The 16148-nt window shown below is 37.1% G+C and overlaps 1 long non-coding RNA gene across 3 annotated transcripts in view; it reads left to right on the top strand.

The window, feature by feature from the left end:
* The window catches only part of LOC149310748 (uncharacterized), a 126401-nt gene that overhangs the window by 84572 nt on the left and 25681 nt on the right, over positions 1 to 16148 (top strand). For 2 of the 3 annotated variants that reach the window (XR_016281705.1, XR_016281706.1), the window contains exons 2-3: positions 9185 to 9320; positions 15876 to 15964. This is a non-coding gene — a long non-coding RNA (uncharacterized LOC149310748). Of the gene's footprint in view, positions 1 to 5312; positions 5452 to 9184; positions 9321 to 15875; positions 15965 to 16148 lie in introns of those variants that run through there. The other variant, XR_016281704.1, reaches the window with a different exon arrangement.

Genomic DNA, 16148 nt, shown 5'->3' on the forward strand with positions numbered 1-16148 from the left:
TGTTGTCTACATGCTAAGACTGGAGAACTGCAGTCTGTAATTGTCAGTTGTCTATTTATCCTGCAGGTTATTTATAGCTGGCCCCATCTTCAAGGAAGAGGCTTTGTGTCTCAGTGTTTGTAGCTTTGTAATTGAATGTGTTTGGTGTTAGGATTTTAACACAAATACATGAGAAAAGAGACTGTGGGACTGTGTGTCTGAGACATCAGCCATTTTCTTAGGGCACTAGACTAGGCTATGTATTTACAAGATGGCTCCAGTCCAATCGCAGTTTTGTATACTTAGTTCCCATCAAAGTCAATGAGATATAAATATGCACAAAATGTTGAAGCTGTAAAGCACTTCAGCTTGAAGTTATGCTAGCCCCACAGTAAAGACTCTCATTGCCCTTAAGCAGATGATTTCTAAGGTATGTCAAAATTTGAAAAAACTAGAGGACAAGTTATGCTTCTGAAGCCATAGCCCAGATCTCTATGTAGTGGAAAATCTATCTGCCTTATTTAATTTTTCACCTGTTACATTTTTGTTGCCATTTCTTTAATATTTTCAAGGCCAAACCAACTGCATACATGTCTGTTAAACACATTTTAACGCCAGTTAGTTGAAAAAGTGAGGCTGGGGTTTAAATTTACATGGAATGAAAGCAAACCACACCAGTCTCCCAGCATTCTCAGCAGTACTTCCTAGCATTTTCTTGCTTTAAGATGTGTTCCTCCATCCCAGTTCAAATACTAGGAGGGCAGAGGAAAAGCATCTTAAAGCATTGGAGGACAGTTGGTATGATGGCGAGGGGAGCAGTTTGCACTTCTGTCCCTCAAATGCTCCAGTCCATGTTAAAAGTTAAATGATCTTGCCAGAAAAACTAGAGTAGTGTCACTATAAGTTGACTTGAAGGTGCATAACGACAACAATAATGAGCAAATGCCAACACTCCTTTTTATTTCACTGCTGGCTCATGGCGAATCTACACTAGGCTTTCTTCAGACTGTTAAAAGATCTAGCAAGGGTGTGAATGCTACCCCTAAACTGTTTCAGCACCATGGATGACATCTTTGAGGTTTAGATAAAATCCAGACTGGATCAATCAGATGCCACTATTCAATTCCTTCTTCAACAAAATTTTGGGATACATTCCAGAGGGAGGTGCAAATCAGTGGGCTGAAAATGGTCAGATTATTCTTGTTGGTTTGTATACTTTAAAAAAGCAGTTGGCCTAATATGCAAAATAGACTGCACAAATCTGGGAAGATAGGATATAACAATATGACTGGTTTCAAATTGCACTCAATAATAATAATAATAATAATAATAATAATAATAATAATAATTTATATCCCACCTCTCTACAAAATGCAATCGGGCCAGTTTACAAGATTAAAATATACAGTCTGAACCCTCAACCCACCCCCTCTTAAAATACAATTAAACAATGTAGAATTTAAAACACAGTTTCCATCACCCATTTTTATTTCCTACCCAAAAAGAAAGGTAGTTGAATACTGAGATCTTTGATATTTGGGAAGATGCTTTTCTTCCCATAAGGTCTAGATAAAATGAATTCTTTCTATTTGCATTCTGAAACCTTTAAAACTTTTTTTCCAGACTGCTACATGACACAGGAGGATGTGGATGAGCCATGGGTAGCCTCAGGGAGTTTATTTACACCACAGTTTTTGTGCATGTTACACCCTGTGCCAAATCCTACTCTTTCCCTTCTGGATATTGTAATCCTTGATCTACGGAAGTTCATTAGAACATTTTAGTTTAGAAGCATAGGAAATGCCAGAAGAAGCTTCTTAAAGGATGTTTTAGATTAGGGTTATAAAGATTTTAAAAAAAATAAAAAATAGTTTTTGACTCATGGCTGGTACATACTGCTCTCTCTTAAAACAGCAAGACTTAATTTTATCCAGGTGTAAATGGAATTTACTGTTGCTAACAATAATAATATCCAACTGTAATGCATAAGCTATGATTTAGATTTACAGAATATGGCTAATGCTTCTGTTGAATCCCATTTGGATTGTAGAAAATGAATACAATTATACCCCATGCCGGATATTTATGGAAATGTTAGGGCTTGTTTACATTGATCCAGAGATACTTAGATTGTTGAGTCATGCAAATTTAAAGTTGTTGTTCTCTTGAAACCTTTTGGTGTAGTTTAGGATTGTTTATATATACCCAAAACCAGAGATCCTTTGTAGTTATTACCCAAACACCTGAAGGGTATACAGTGGACCCTTGGTATCCACTGGGGTTTGGTCCCCTGTGGATTCTAAAATCCATGGATACTCAAGTCCCATTAAATACAATGGCACAGTTAGCTGGTGCCCCTTATATAAAATGGCAAAATCAAGGTTTGCTTATTGGAATTTATATTTTTGGAATATTTTCAAGCTGTGGATGCTTGAATCTGTGACTAAAAAATCCTTGGATATGGAGGGCCAACTGTATAGCATTTAGAAAGTGGCCTTGCATCAAGAAGACCCCACTTCTGTCAGACCATCACTTTATCCCTTGACAGGCAGGGCCTTAAGCAGATTCTTCTTCCAGCTATGATACTTCCAGATACATACCACAGATAATTATATTGAGATAGTGTAGCTCTCTGGTGATCTGATGGAAAGAATTGAAGAAGAGACTAAATACAACCATAACATACTGAACACACCCAGGGGAAAGGCGAAAAGAAAAACTTTGTCTGTTTTCATTTAGCATCACAGTTTGTCTTGTTATAGACTGGTGTTTGGAAACAACTTGTTAAAAATAATGAATTATTTATAATTAGTTTCCGTTTGCAATATATTCTTGCTATGTCCCTTTAAATCATTTCCGGGTTTTCTTGGCCAGATTTATTCAGAGAAGAATTACCTTTCTCTGAGGCTGAGAGTGTGTGATGCCTGAGATCAGCCCATGAATTCCCATGGCTGAGCGGGGATGTCAACCCATGGTCCAATGCTCAGACCACTACACCATGTTGGTTTTGCAATAAATAAGGTTTAATAAAGTTACAATATGTTCTACCTGTTAGTGCTTTGTGGTGCTGATGTCTATGCGGGATGGAACTACAACCCAAAAAAGTCCCTGAAAAATGGGTCTGTTTCAAAGTTGTCTGACATTTGGGCCACTATCATCATAGAAATGGGCTAGTTCATGTCACTTTGTATGCCTCCCAAAATTAGAGTTTGCTGCAAATGCCAGCTTTTCTTTACCTCTGTGATATTGGAAGTTTTGTTATGTGGAAAAACGGCTGTAGGTCAATGGTACCAAAATATAGTGTAGGAATGGAAAGAATATTTAAAAAATATTCAATATTAGAAAACTTGTCAAAAACATCTTTCTTGAGTGTTGGAAATCTTGTAGAAGAAAATCTGTATTTTTCTCCTTATCCTAATCATTATATTCTAACTGCATTTTAAAAATAGTTTTAAATTAATGTTTTTAATGTGCTTGTTTAATTGTTTAAAACTTTTGTACTTACCATTGTTTTAACTGTATTCGTTTTAGAACTCAGATTGTTAGTGTCTTGGATCCCATACTGTGAGAAAGGCAAGCAATAAATTAAACAAATAAAGACTGACGGAGAATTTTTGCAGTTCAGGACTTACTCTGAATAAAATTTATGGTTATTTTTGTCTAGAAATTAACATTTTATGCACATAAATATTATATTCTGTACAAAAATGGTGTTTCCTGCAGAGAAAAAGCTGTTCTCTGTGCAAAAAAGCCCCATATCCAATTATGCTAAGGATCAGTCCTGAACAACAGCACTTTCTACACAGGAAACTATGTGGAAAATATATATTTGTTCAGAAATATCACTGCAAAGAAAATGCTGGTTTCTGCAAAAAACCCAGTATGTGAATTTTGTGCCAAATAATTCTCAAAATGCAAATAGTTTTCAAAAGTTGTGCAGTTTTCAAAGATTGTTTTGGAAAATGGCTAAAATTACTTGGTGCTTCCTTTGAGAACAAAATTAGCAATAAATTACATTTCCAATGTAGAGACATATTGGCTCTTCTGCATGAAATTTTATGCTGCGAATTAGCGGCATCACTTATTGCAGCAAATTCACCGTTGACTTAACACTCTTAAAACAGGATGCAATGGAAAGAATAAAATGAAACAGGTCTTCCATTCATCACCTTATTTTCCATGCACTATCTGAACCATTTTGTGTATTTATAGAACCAGATAATTGTGAAGTGTTGAACTGACAGATATAGTGATGTAATGGAAGTATAGAATAGTTCTATTAAGCCTATCTCCCTATAAATTAAATACAGTGCAGTATGGTAGTGTCAGACTAAGAAGTCATTGGTAAGTTTGCATTGAGTTAATGGAGTAAAATATCTAAGCAGCAGTGAAGATGATTGGTACAATAATGTTTTCTGTGCTTTTGAGGCACAGAAACACAAGGTCCTTCAAAGTATTTACTTCCTGCTCCATCTCCGTTGATTTCTAACTTCCTTTCTTTCACATTTCTTTCACCAAGAACATCTTTTTATTGGTTTGGTCCAGTGGATGGGGAAACCCTGAAAGAGTGGCTATTTTTTATAAACTGATTCAGAAAGAGAGTTAGAGCTGGAGCTGGAGAGGAACTGCAGTTCCTGGAGATAAGGATTAGGCCCTTTTCACTTTGTATAAGGTAGTAGAATGTGACATTATGTATTTATGGAAAGATAAATTACTTATAGTGGAATTTCTCTTATGTATTTCTACCTGTTTCATATCTTTTATTTAGGTCCTTAAGATTTGCCTCTAAGCTTGCTTTCTACACTTCTGAGCAACACATAAAGAACATTTTTGCAGGGGCACCTCCTTGGATGCGTGGAATTTTCGGAAGACTGGATATGTGTTCAGTTTAACATATAAATTGTTTTATTATTTTGTCCCCGTCTGTATGCATGAGACTTAAATTGTGGCTGTATTTACAATATTCAGTTCTGATTGGCCCCATAGGACCCAGAAGAGGTACAAAACTGGTGCCTAATAATGTGGGGCTTAAAGTGAAAACGGCCTAATCCTTATCCCTGGCAACTATAACAGCTCGCCTTTTGGTAGCCCATTTGAACTGACAAAAAATGGATGTAAAAGCCCAAATAAGACTGTATTTTCTCTTTTCTATGACACAATCAGCTGGTGTAGTTCACCCGATGTTGTAACGGTGAAAATCTAGAATATGTTCATGAAAAGAACAGGTAAGTAGATAGAAAAGTGATCTATAGTGGACTTTCATAAACTTTGATAGCCAAAAGCATACTCTCCATTTCATGAATGGAGTGATGTTTGAAATTATCTGCAGGAGGTGGATATTACCATCACTCACTGCTTGTGAACCTGAAGCTTCTCCATGATCACTGTTGCTGAGTAGGATGCTATGCAAGATGGACCACCTGGACAAGCTCTATATTGATTGCTGTATGCACTTACACAGATCTCCAGATGGTATGTATGCAGAGCCCTTTCTCAATGGCTGTGGAAAAATGCAAATTCATTCACACAAACATGTTATCTTAATTCTTCAAAGTAATGGGCAGTTTCAATTTTCAAACCTGGTCTAGCAGTCTATTGACATCAAACTATTTTTTTTGGCTATTGTTTGGAGAAGTCACAGCCAAAACTGATTCAGTTGATCCAGGCAAAAACTGATTTGTCAAGCAGCTTGATAACCTGTGTTCTTTTAACATTTTTCTTTCACAAATTGACATTTTATATTAAACACTTTCATAAAAATAAAATAAAATAAAATAAACAAACCTGGAATGGAAAGCCTGCCAGGAGAGATCTTTACCATCTCAGTTACTCACTTACAAATGTCCTCTTTGTTAAGGATAATGGCTAGCTTCTTGGTGGTTAGTTACTAGTGTAGGTCCCTTCAACCAGTTGTTGAATAGTGAATCAAGATACAGAAAAATGCAATGGATTTAATAGGTCTACTCTAGTCAGGGGAAAAAAGAGGATTTAAGCCAATATTCTGAAATTATAGTTTCACCCTAGTGTAATTAAAGAACTCATACAGATCATAGATTGGTGCTGTCCTTTGGAGGTCTGATTCATACCACTGTTGGTTTTCTCCAATGCCAAGCTAAAACATGGCTTCCAACTGAAGCCTTTGGGACCTATGAAATTTATCTTTAAGTGTACATATACATGGCTTTAGGTTGTTGCAGACTTTTTAGCTGTTTAAACTTGCTGATTGGTTTAATAAGTTTTTATCCTTTTAATTATTTTAAAAGGTGGATATTGTTTTATTTTTATGCTGCTCCAAGATAACATGATAAATGATCTTGATTGGATATAAAGTTTTTAAATAAATAAATACATACATAGTTTTTACTTCTCCTGTAGGCCCGAGGTTCAAGATTTGTGAAGGACATGCAGAAGGGAAAAAGGCAAAAAAGGAACCTTTTACTAACACCTTGTATAATTATTCTGATATTTCACTAGCATGTCAGGAGTGGGAGGAGGAGATATGAAAGGGTGTGAAAGACAGTAGGTTGAGGGCATCAAGGACAAATGGAGGTGTAGTGGGGCTGTTTACTCCAGAATGTCTTGGCTGGCATACCAGCCAAGGGCTCCTTGTCCTTTCACTTCCTTGCAAGGTGCTGCTGAGGAATGAGTAGGGAGCATGTGATTTACACAGCTACTGAAGCTGCCGTCTTTGAAGTCTGATAATAAGAGGGATGACTGTCATGTGACCGCATTGCAAGCAGCAGTCAGAGGAATAAAACAAATTTCAGAAAGGTCAGTCTTTGGTTTAAGTGAATACCCAATGGGATACCTTATGGGATGTTATGTGAGAATCTGATGGGAGTGAGATGCGGGTAGGCCTGCCTATCTACCTGTTACTGTGTCTTGCTTTCTTTGTTCAGCATTATCACATTAAAGCTGAATATCTGAATGCAGCACAACACTATTGTGGAGCTGCTTCATCTAGGGCTGCATCTGCACTGCAGAAATAATCCAGTTTGTCACCACTTTAACTGTCCTTGCTCAATGCTATGGAATTCTGGGAACTTTAGTTTGTTGCAGCACCAGAGTTCTCTGACAGAGAAGGCTAAATGTCTCACAAAATAATAATTCTCAGAATTGAAGTTTTTCCAAAATAATGTCAATGTAATGAAATTGAGCCATGGAATTTAACGTGGTGTCAGACTGGATTATTTATGCAGTGCAGATGCAGCCTAAGATACTTTATCTTGTTTACCCTTGATCCTAAAAAGCATCTTTTCTACTCAGACTGAAAGTCAGTGTGCTGCAATGGATAGCATGTTAGATTGGGAACAGCAAAAACTGCCAGGCATCCTAGGCTCAAGGAACAAAACTGGCATCAGCCATTTGAGCCAACTAAGCCCCCAAAAAGTGCCTGCTAATTGAACCCATGAGTTATAAAAAGTTACTCTGGATTCTTTCAGAGAGCCTCTATTATGTTCAGTTATGGCTCTTGGTTAATTACTGCCACATTTTACCACAAGTTAATAGTATGACTAAGCTCCACTCTCTTCAATCAAAGGATCAATTTATTGGTAAACTATTTATGTTCAGTGCAATTGACAGCATGCTTAGCCACAAGGATCTACCCATTGTAGACATGGGTTCTTGAAAATCACACATTTATACTCTCTTTATTGTTATAATATGTTGTATGTGGTGCTGACCTTGAAGCTAATATGGAACGTAGTGGGTACCAATGTTAATTGGTGCAGGTAAACAGAACAACAATTTCACCAGTTCTGAGAGAGCAGCACTGGCTGCCTCTTCACTTCTGAGTCCAGTGCAAGGTGCTTGTGCTTCTCTTTAAAGCCATTACATAAAACATTTTAAAGCCAGAGCCCAACCCATATTAGGGAAAGGCACTCCCCATAGATATTTTGTCTGAAACCTTAAATGGCCATTCTATAACACAAGGTTGGCTCTGGTTTTAAAAATTTAGAAGGCTCTTCACAAAGTACATTGGGTACATTGGTTAGAATCTAGCTGGTGAACTATGCTGGTGTAACTCAGCCAGTGCAGGCAATGGTAGTAGCATGAAAAAAGCTGAAAATTCCATGTCAGAAAGCCTCTAAAATGCCCAACCAAATGACAATCTTACTCATCCTTGGTGTAGTCATAACAAAATGGTTTGCTTGTGTAGTTGAGACTTTGATGAGGCAAATTGATGCAATACAATGCAAAATACTACAGAAATGTTAAATTTACAGGAAAAAGCCCTGGAACTTTAGCAGTATACAGCCAGCCCTCTGTGTCCATGGGTTCTTTATTCACAGATTCAACCATCCACAGCTTGAAAATACATATTTTAAAAAAATATAAACTTCAAAAAGCAAAACTTGATTTTGCCATTTTATATAAGGGTCACCATTTTACAACACTGCTGTATTTAATGGGACTTGAGCATCCAAGGGTTTTGATGGCAGCCCCTGGAGCCAAACCCCAGCAAATACTAGAGGCGCACTGTAACTAGAAACCATTATGTGCTACATGAGGGGTGAGTTTACTCATGGGTTTTGCTGGATTTCAGCTCCTGGTATCTATTTGCTTTCACTATGCTGATCAGTATTGCTGAGCCTTGCAATCCAACAGCTAGTGAATTATGTGATTCCCACCTGTGTTACACTAAGAGTAACTTGGGTTTTGTTATACTGCTGTTAAAATTTAACTTTGTTACACCTTCATTTAAAAAAAATCCTAGTAACAGCAACATTAAGTACATTTAACTTTTATTTCTGAACTGGGGGGAGGGAGGACTTTGTCTCATAAATAAATACAGTGCAATTGGCTGAATTTCTGTTTATGAAAAATTTGGAACTCTTTCTCATGTCACTATCCATGTTTTTACTTCCACCTCCCCACTGCCACTATTACAATTTGTGCAAATAATAATAATTAAAAATAGCAGCATCTAATTTTTCAAAAACTAAAGATACAGTAAGAAGCAAACCCATGTTTACTCATGAGGTGAGGAAATCCCACACCACTTTAAAACATATTTTGCTTGGTAGTAGCAAAAGTATGAACCAGCTATGCATATTTTTCCTTTTCTGACAATTTTGTAGCAAAAAAAATATAACATAAATTCATCTGACACATACCAGTATGTCATGTACATACTGGTTTTGGCTAGTGGACAATATAAAAATATAATAAATAAAATAAATGATTTTTTTTGTCATTACAGAATTATGTGTGGGTTTTATATGGACACAGCTGCAGCAACAAACTTTCTACTTTATTGGAGCCATAAAAAGACAGTAGCAGAAGAGCTGTTGTTGTTTTGTGCCTTTACGTCATTTCTGATTTATGGCACCCCTAAGGTGATGTATCCCCAATTAAAAAATAATGCATGTGTCTCATTTAAAGCATTTGCTTCAAGTGTGATATTGTTGATGGCTAGCAGAGAAAACAGTGATTGTGACTTCATAAAATGGGGTGCATTATGTTGAAATCTGCTTTGTTATGATGTGCAAACCTTCCTCCTAGTAACATATCATGGCTTGTTAACTAGCCCTAAACCATAATATGAACTCATGGATTGTTTCTGACTTGAGAACTCTGGTTTATTTAAATAGTTGCTTATTGTGATGTTTGAACCCGCAACCATGGCTTGTTCCCTAGCTGCTCACCCTAAATCAAGAATTCACAAAAGAGGTGGGGGGGGGGAACACAACTAAGAATGAAAAGGAGCTACAGTTTATTTCATCATTAGCCATGCAATTTGTATTTTAAAAATTAAAATAATCAATTTGTAATTATGGTCAGAATAAACTGTATTTTTATTATGCTGAATGTAATGACTGTAATCATCACATGCTTTCTGCTATTTTTTTCCGAAAAATTTCTTTTTTTCAAGCCGTATCCTCAGTCATAAAACTAAAACAAAAAACAGCCTTTGGCCAAAAACCTGCAAAGGAGATATAGCTACAGTGTCATAGCTATGCTCTATCTCCTGATCCAACTCCATGAAATTCACTTAAACAGGCAGGTAGCTCTATCAAGTGAAGGAGTTCTGTGGAGTTGGTGAGTGGAGTGCTGAAGAATGATGCATCCAGCCCTCTCCTGCCAGTGAACTCCAATATGATGGGCAGAACTCTTCATTGCACTGTGGCTCACTGGCAGGAGGGAGCTGGACATGTCACCCGTCAGTGCTTTATTTGCTGCAGAACTCCTTCATTTGGCATGATGGATTTTAAGGGCATTTGCAGTTGTGGCAATGGTGCCACAATTGTAAATGTCAATAGAATGCCATAACTGTCTAACAAGATGCAAGTTTTTGTTTTTCATTTATGGCTTTAAAAACTTCTGGAGTTAGAGTTCATATCTATCCTTAACTAGCGTGACTCATAAAGAAGGTTTATTTTGATTCATTTGGGTTACCTGGTGTTGATTTTAGTTGCGAGTGTGTCTGATGAAACTCTTTGCCCCACCTAACTCTTCTTCTATTTAGGGTTTCAGCGAAAGTTTTCTCCCCTGTTTTTTTCTGTTTCGACTGAGGATGAGGCTTCCAATAATAATAATAATTATTATTATTCAGACCCCCCCCCCCCCAAAAAAAAAACCCAAGCAGTATCAGCTTCTTTATAAATTGAAAATCACTTTGTTACTTTAGGAGCATAAAATGTATTAAGAATTTTAGGAGCATAAAAAGTATATTCTAGGAATTCTAGGCTTCTTACCCAACCAAGGGTTTCTTCTTCCTTGGGTCAGCTTCCTCCTTTCTCACTCAGAGCTTCATACTCTTGGAATCACCTCCTGTATATTTGCAGACTGCTTCCTCGCTTGCTATTTTTAAAAGTGGTATGTAGAGAGATCTTGTAGCAGCTTTGAGACTTACTGAAAGAAATTGGCAGCATAAACTTTCATAGACTTCTACTGAAGTCTACGAAAGCTCATGTTGCTAATTTCTTTCTTGCTGTTAGATTCAAAGGTGCTACAAGATCTTTCTACATACTGATTCTACAGACTAACATGGCTATATCTTTGAATTTTATTTTTAAAACTGAATGTAAAACTTTATTGTTTTCTAAAGCATTTGGAACTTTAGTTTAATGTTGTTTTATAATCCTGTATATTTGATTACATGCACTGTATTGGTTAGTTTGTTTTATATTATATTATATTGTAATCTACATATATACATACACACTAAAATACATAATAGAATATAAAAATACTATTCAATATATTATATATTGTATTGTGTTTTTGTATTCTACCTAGATAATTTGTTTGATAATTCTATTGTATAATTTTATAGTTTCATTTTATTATTCTTTCCTTCCCTCTGTCTATATGTGTAAGGAAACACTTTAGACTGTACCCCTTTGGGCACAACCCACTTTTTCAGTTGTTGTATCTGTAAAGTGCTATATAAATTGATTGTGCTATATAAATAAATAAATAATAAATGAATAAAGTTCATCCTTACATCCTGTCCATCCTACTTTTATATGAATGCATATTTAAAAAAATAACGCCCTCAGATTCATGTAGCTTTGCATTAAATATATATCATAAAATTCTACCCCTATTTATATGTGAATTTAAGTGAGTCTTTTTAAAAAATGCTTCAATGTAGGAGTGGATGGCAAGGGTTTATGAATGAATACAGGTTAAATTGACTGGTCCATCCTGTTGCAAGTAGTGCACATAGGTTTTGGGTAAATGTACCAGTTTGGAAATACAGCTTTTTTTAGACCACAACTCTCAGAATCCCCAGCCAGCACGAGGATTCTGGAAATCCTAAAGATGAGATGGACATATGGTTAGATTTGGCATTAGACAGTTCTTTTTTACATTCCTCTTACTTTTTTCTGAAGCAAGAATGGGTACCATCCAGTTATACTAAAATGATCTCTATTTGAAAACTTTTATTGTGTTGCTTTCTTCTCTCCCCCCACCCAACAACTTATGCCAAGTTCTTTTAACAAGTTCTCATGACTTCTACATTCCAGACTATTTATCATCTTCATTGCTTTCCTTTCAAGTCTTGCCAATTTACCCCCATTTCCCTTATAGCGCAGTGGAAAAACCTCAACCGAATTCTCTAGATGAGACTGGAGCACCACTGAAGAGAATGGAAGTACAACTGAAACCTTGTAGATCATAGTCTTTGGCAGAGCATTTGCTCAGAGCTAATGAGGGATGTCCCAAATACAGCGGGCTATAAAGCACAGAAGCAAATCATAGTGGAGTACAGCGCATGAAGCATGTCCTTTAGGGGAGAACCAGATATGCTTGGTTGACTGTCTTATTCATGCAGCTTTTATGTGATAAGTTTGGTCATGCATCTCCAAATGCAAAGTGGTTTTTTTTTTCATTTTAGTACATTTTGGCATCACATTGTTGGCTGTCTCATCCTTAATTTGCAGTAACTCCACACATCTTAGCAGAATAACTGCCTAACCAGGTGTTCTCTGCATTTGATACAAGAGCTGATAAATTGTAGTGGTTATAATGGGAAGCTGTGGGAAGCTTTCTCACCAAAATCCCTGCCAAAAACCTGTGCGGTGGCCATATATGTAATCAATCTGACAGCCTCAATCAGCCATCTGGGATATGGGGATAAGGATACTGGCCTGCATTACAGGGCTGTTGAAGGAATTACTGAGGCAATGTATCTGAAATATTCCAAAGAACTGAACTCCAGTTCCCATTAGTGTTGTTCATGTTCAGACCAAATGATCAACATCTTCAGGGCTGAAGTTTCCTTACCTGGAGTACAGTACATGGAATTATTATTGTATTTGTGTGTGTGTGTGTGTGTTTTAAAATAAATCCTATGAGAGATACTTTACTAGGGTTAGCCTAAAACATTTTGTAGTCCACGGCAGAAGAAAAGATGGTGTTCTCTTCTCTTCCATTTGCAGAATAAACTGAATTGACAGTTCAATTTTACTTCTGTACTGATTGTATAATGGGCATGCATGATTCTTGCCTTCAGCTGAGGGCACTAAACTAGTTTAGGGAGTAGAAGACACATCTCTGTTTACTTCCAGAATAGAATGGTTCAGTGGGATGGCTGAAGGAATGGCCAGAGGGATCCTGATTCCCACTTCAGTACAGAATGGCCACATGTAAAAGAGGACAGGTTTTCTGTACCTTTTATAATGGTGTCAAAGAGGAAATTTCTTAGCAAGAGAAGTTGGAATGACAAATTGTGAGGGTGTATGGGCCTTCAAATTACCAGTTGATTTTCTTAAGCAAAGAATACTCAGAGGTGGTTTTGTCAGTTCCTTCCTCTGAAATATAGGCTACAGCACCTAGTACTCCTTGGTGGTTCTCCACTGAAGTACTAATCAGGCCCGATCCTGCTTAGCTTCCCAGATCAGATTGGGCCTGTTACCCAAACCTGTTAAAATTCCCTCTTCCATGCAGTCATTAATGGTACAAGATCATTGCCCACTTTTTTCAGGTGGGCCAACTTCTATCCGAGGCTGTTGCTTCACTCTGCCCCACGGCAAAGCTGGCCTTGTAGTTTGTATTCATCCCTTCAAAGGAAGTTCATGTTTTTCACCTTTGTTCAGCCAGGCAGAATGGGGCAGTGGGATACCAGCAGAGTAGTAGCAAAATGTATTTTAGCTTGTGTGCTGATGAGTGTGCATCACATTTCTACTCTACCATTGTTAAGTACGGACTTTATCACACAGAGGCAAATTGCTTTAATCCCATGCAAAAATAGGATTTTAAAATTCAGAAAACACCTGCAAATGCAGGATGTTTTCAGATGCGTTTGCTTGAAAGAAAAATAATGTGAAAATAACCTGAATGGAAAGTTAATCTTTCTTCTTTTTAGTATAAAGTTGTTTTTGTCAACTTTCTATTTAGGTTATTTTTGTGTTATTTCTCTTTTGGGGAAATGTCATCTGAAAAACATCCCACATTTGTGGGTTTTTCCTACTTTTAAATCTAGTTTATGCCCAGGATTCATCCAGTGTGATAAAGTTCTATGTGTTTTTCCTTTTGCAAAAGGCCATCTACATTTGTAATTTTCTCCCCATCCTGTTGTCACTGTGATTCCCCCCTTTTTTCTTTTAGTTATTCCTTTTAAAACCAAGTTAATGTTGTCAACCACAAGTATATTAAAAAAAAAAACCAGATGTTCCATCCACTTTCTCTATTTGAAGTCATGGAGAAAGAGGAGCTATTTAAACATTGCAGACACCTCCTCAAGGTCCACCATCAAATATCACTCTAGCACAATCCTTCTGCATTTCAATAAAGCTTGCTCTGGGGTAGTTCTTATTGGGCAGAACAGCCCTTTCAGAAGTTACCATAAGGAACCCTGAGGAAGCCATCCATTAAAACAGAGAGCAAAGCTATGTCTGTACCAGATGTTGGGTTTTTTGGCATGATTTTTATCCTAACAATCTAGAGAAAGCGGGTCCCATTAATATCTCATCATGTGTCCTGTCATGATTAATTTTAGTTCTGAAAAAGGTCAAAAATTAAACCTATATCCATTATGTGCTCCATGTATGCAGTTCAGCATGCTGAATGAATCCCCTTGACATGTTTTTCACTGAAACATTTCTACAACTGCCTATGTAGAAAAACACAATCTAAGCAGAAATGTTTGGCAAATTTACTCCCTTAAAAATAATAAATCCAAACAGTTTGTAGAGAATAACTCCAGCGGCTTCTTTGTGCATTTACCGTGTGCATGTTTGTTTGTTGCTGTATCTCCACTCCATCCTTTTATGTTTTATAACAATTTGGAGATAAAGCAGTCCAGTAAAGATCTGTTTTCCATCAACCTCTTCATGTTTGGGATCAAGTAATTTTCTTTCTTGTGGCTGTCAAAGAGAATTAATGGCTAGAAGCTTCAGTTAGAAACAAGCACTCCAATTTCTCTTAATGTGCGGTGATCAGATTGTTGTCCAATGCAGATTTGTCTGTCTGTCTGGGGAAATCTGCCAGTTTGATGAATTGGCCACAATCCAGTTAGCACCTGAAGCAGCATTAAAACCATGTGGCTTTTTCTGACTTACTACTTCGCTCACTGCCTTCTCCAGTGATTGCACCTATTTTTTAAAAAACTTTCTGGTTCTTCTTTTGATTCACGATTGCTGTGGAAGGGGAGAGGGTGGAAATAATACAAAGGACAATCAATTGGCAAGAAAAAGGCCACAACTTTATTGAATACAGCAAACAAGTGGAAAGAAGGTTGGCCTGAAAGCATGAGGTCTGGATTTGACATCCACTAACCCGTGTTGGTCGATGAACTGAAATGCCTGGTCACGGCCAGGCTTCGGAATGACAGAGGGGTAAACGGCTTAAAGTATGACCGCTACTTGAGGAGCTGTTATGTGCAAATGCGCATCTTCACCTCATGTCACCGGGGAATGTTGGTGCATGATAGGTTGTTGGCACGCAGCAGGTTGGTGTATATCAGGTTGCTGGTGTGCAGCTGGTTGGAGCATGTCCAAGCAGTAGTAACAGACTTCTACTTTTGAATCCTATTTGGAAAGCAGGAGTGGAAGATGCTGAAACCTCCTATTGCTTTCTCTGTATTTTCTTCCAAATTCATTCTTCTTCTCTATTTCTGCACATTGATTTATGCTATCAGTAAACCTAGTAAGGAGGGCAATCACTGGGTAAAGAGACAGTGAAAAGTGGTTGGGTGGGGGCCAGGTAAAAATATTTTTGGGCCGTTAGGTTTTTTCAAAGTGATGAGGGTTGGGATTTTAAATGCTGTGCAATTCAGACATCAAGGTTTATATAGAGTTTTTAATAATTTTAAATATTTTTAATGTGGAATGTTTTAACTTTCTAAATTGTTTAATTGTTTTTTAACCTTTATATTTATACTTTTTATTTATTTATAATTAATGCTTTTGTATTGTTTTTAATATGTACTGTTTTAAATTTAGTGGCCGCTGTCTTCAGTCCCTATATTGGTGGAAAGGTCAGATATAAAACAACAACAACAATGGCCCTGAGTACAGCAGCTGTTAAGGAAGTAAGTTTTGGAAAAAATAGGCTGCTCCAGACCCAGCAGAGTTTGTGTTTTTTCCATCACCACCACCATGTGTACCTGGAGAAAGTGCCATCACTATCATATTCCATCAGTATGATTCTGGCCATTTTAGGAATCCCAGGTTTTATCCTGTCAAGGGACAGAGCAGACCAGATCTTGGGAGAAA

The sequence above is a fragment of the Sceloporus occidentalis genome, unplaced genomic scaffold (genome assembly GCF_023333645.1).
Source record: "Sceloporus occidentalis isolate IW3139 unplaced genomic scaffold, rSceOcc1.0.p SCAF_6, whole genome shotgun sequence".
In the NCBI taxonomy this organism is placed as follows: domain Eukaryota; kingdom Metazoa; phylum Chordata; class Lepidosauria; order Squamata; family Phrynosomatidae; genus Sceloporus; species Sceloporus occidentalis.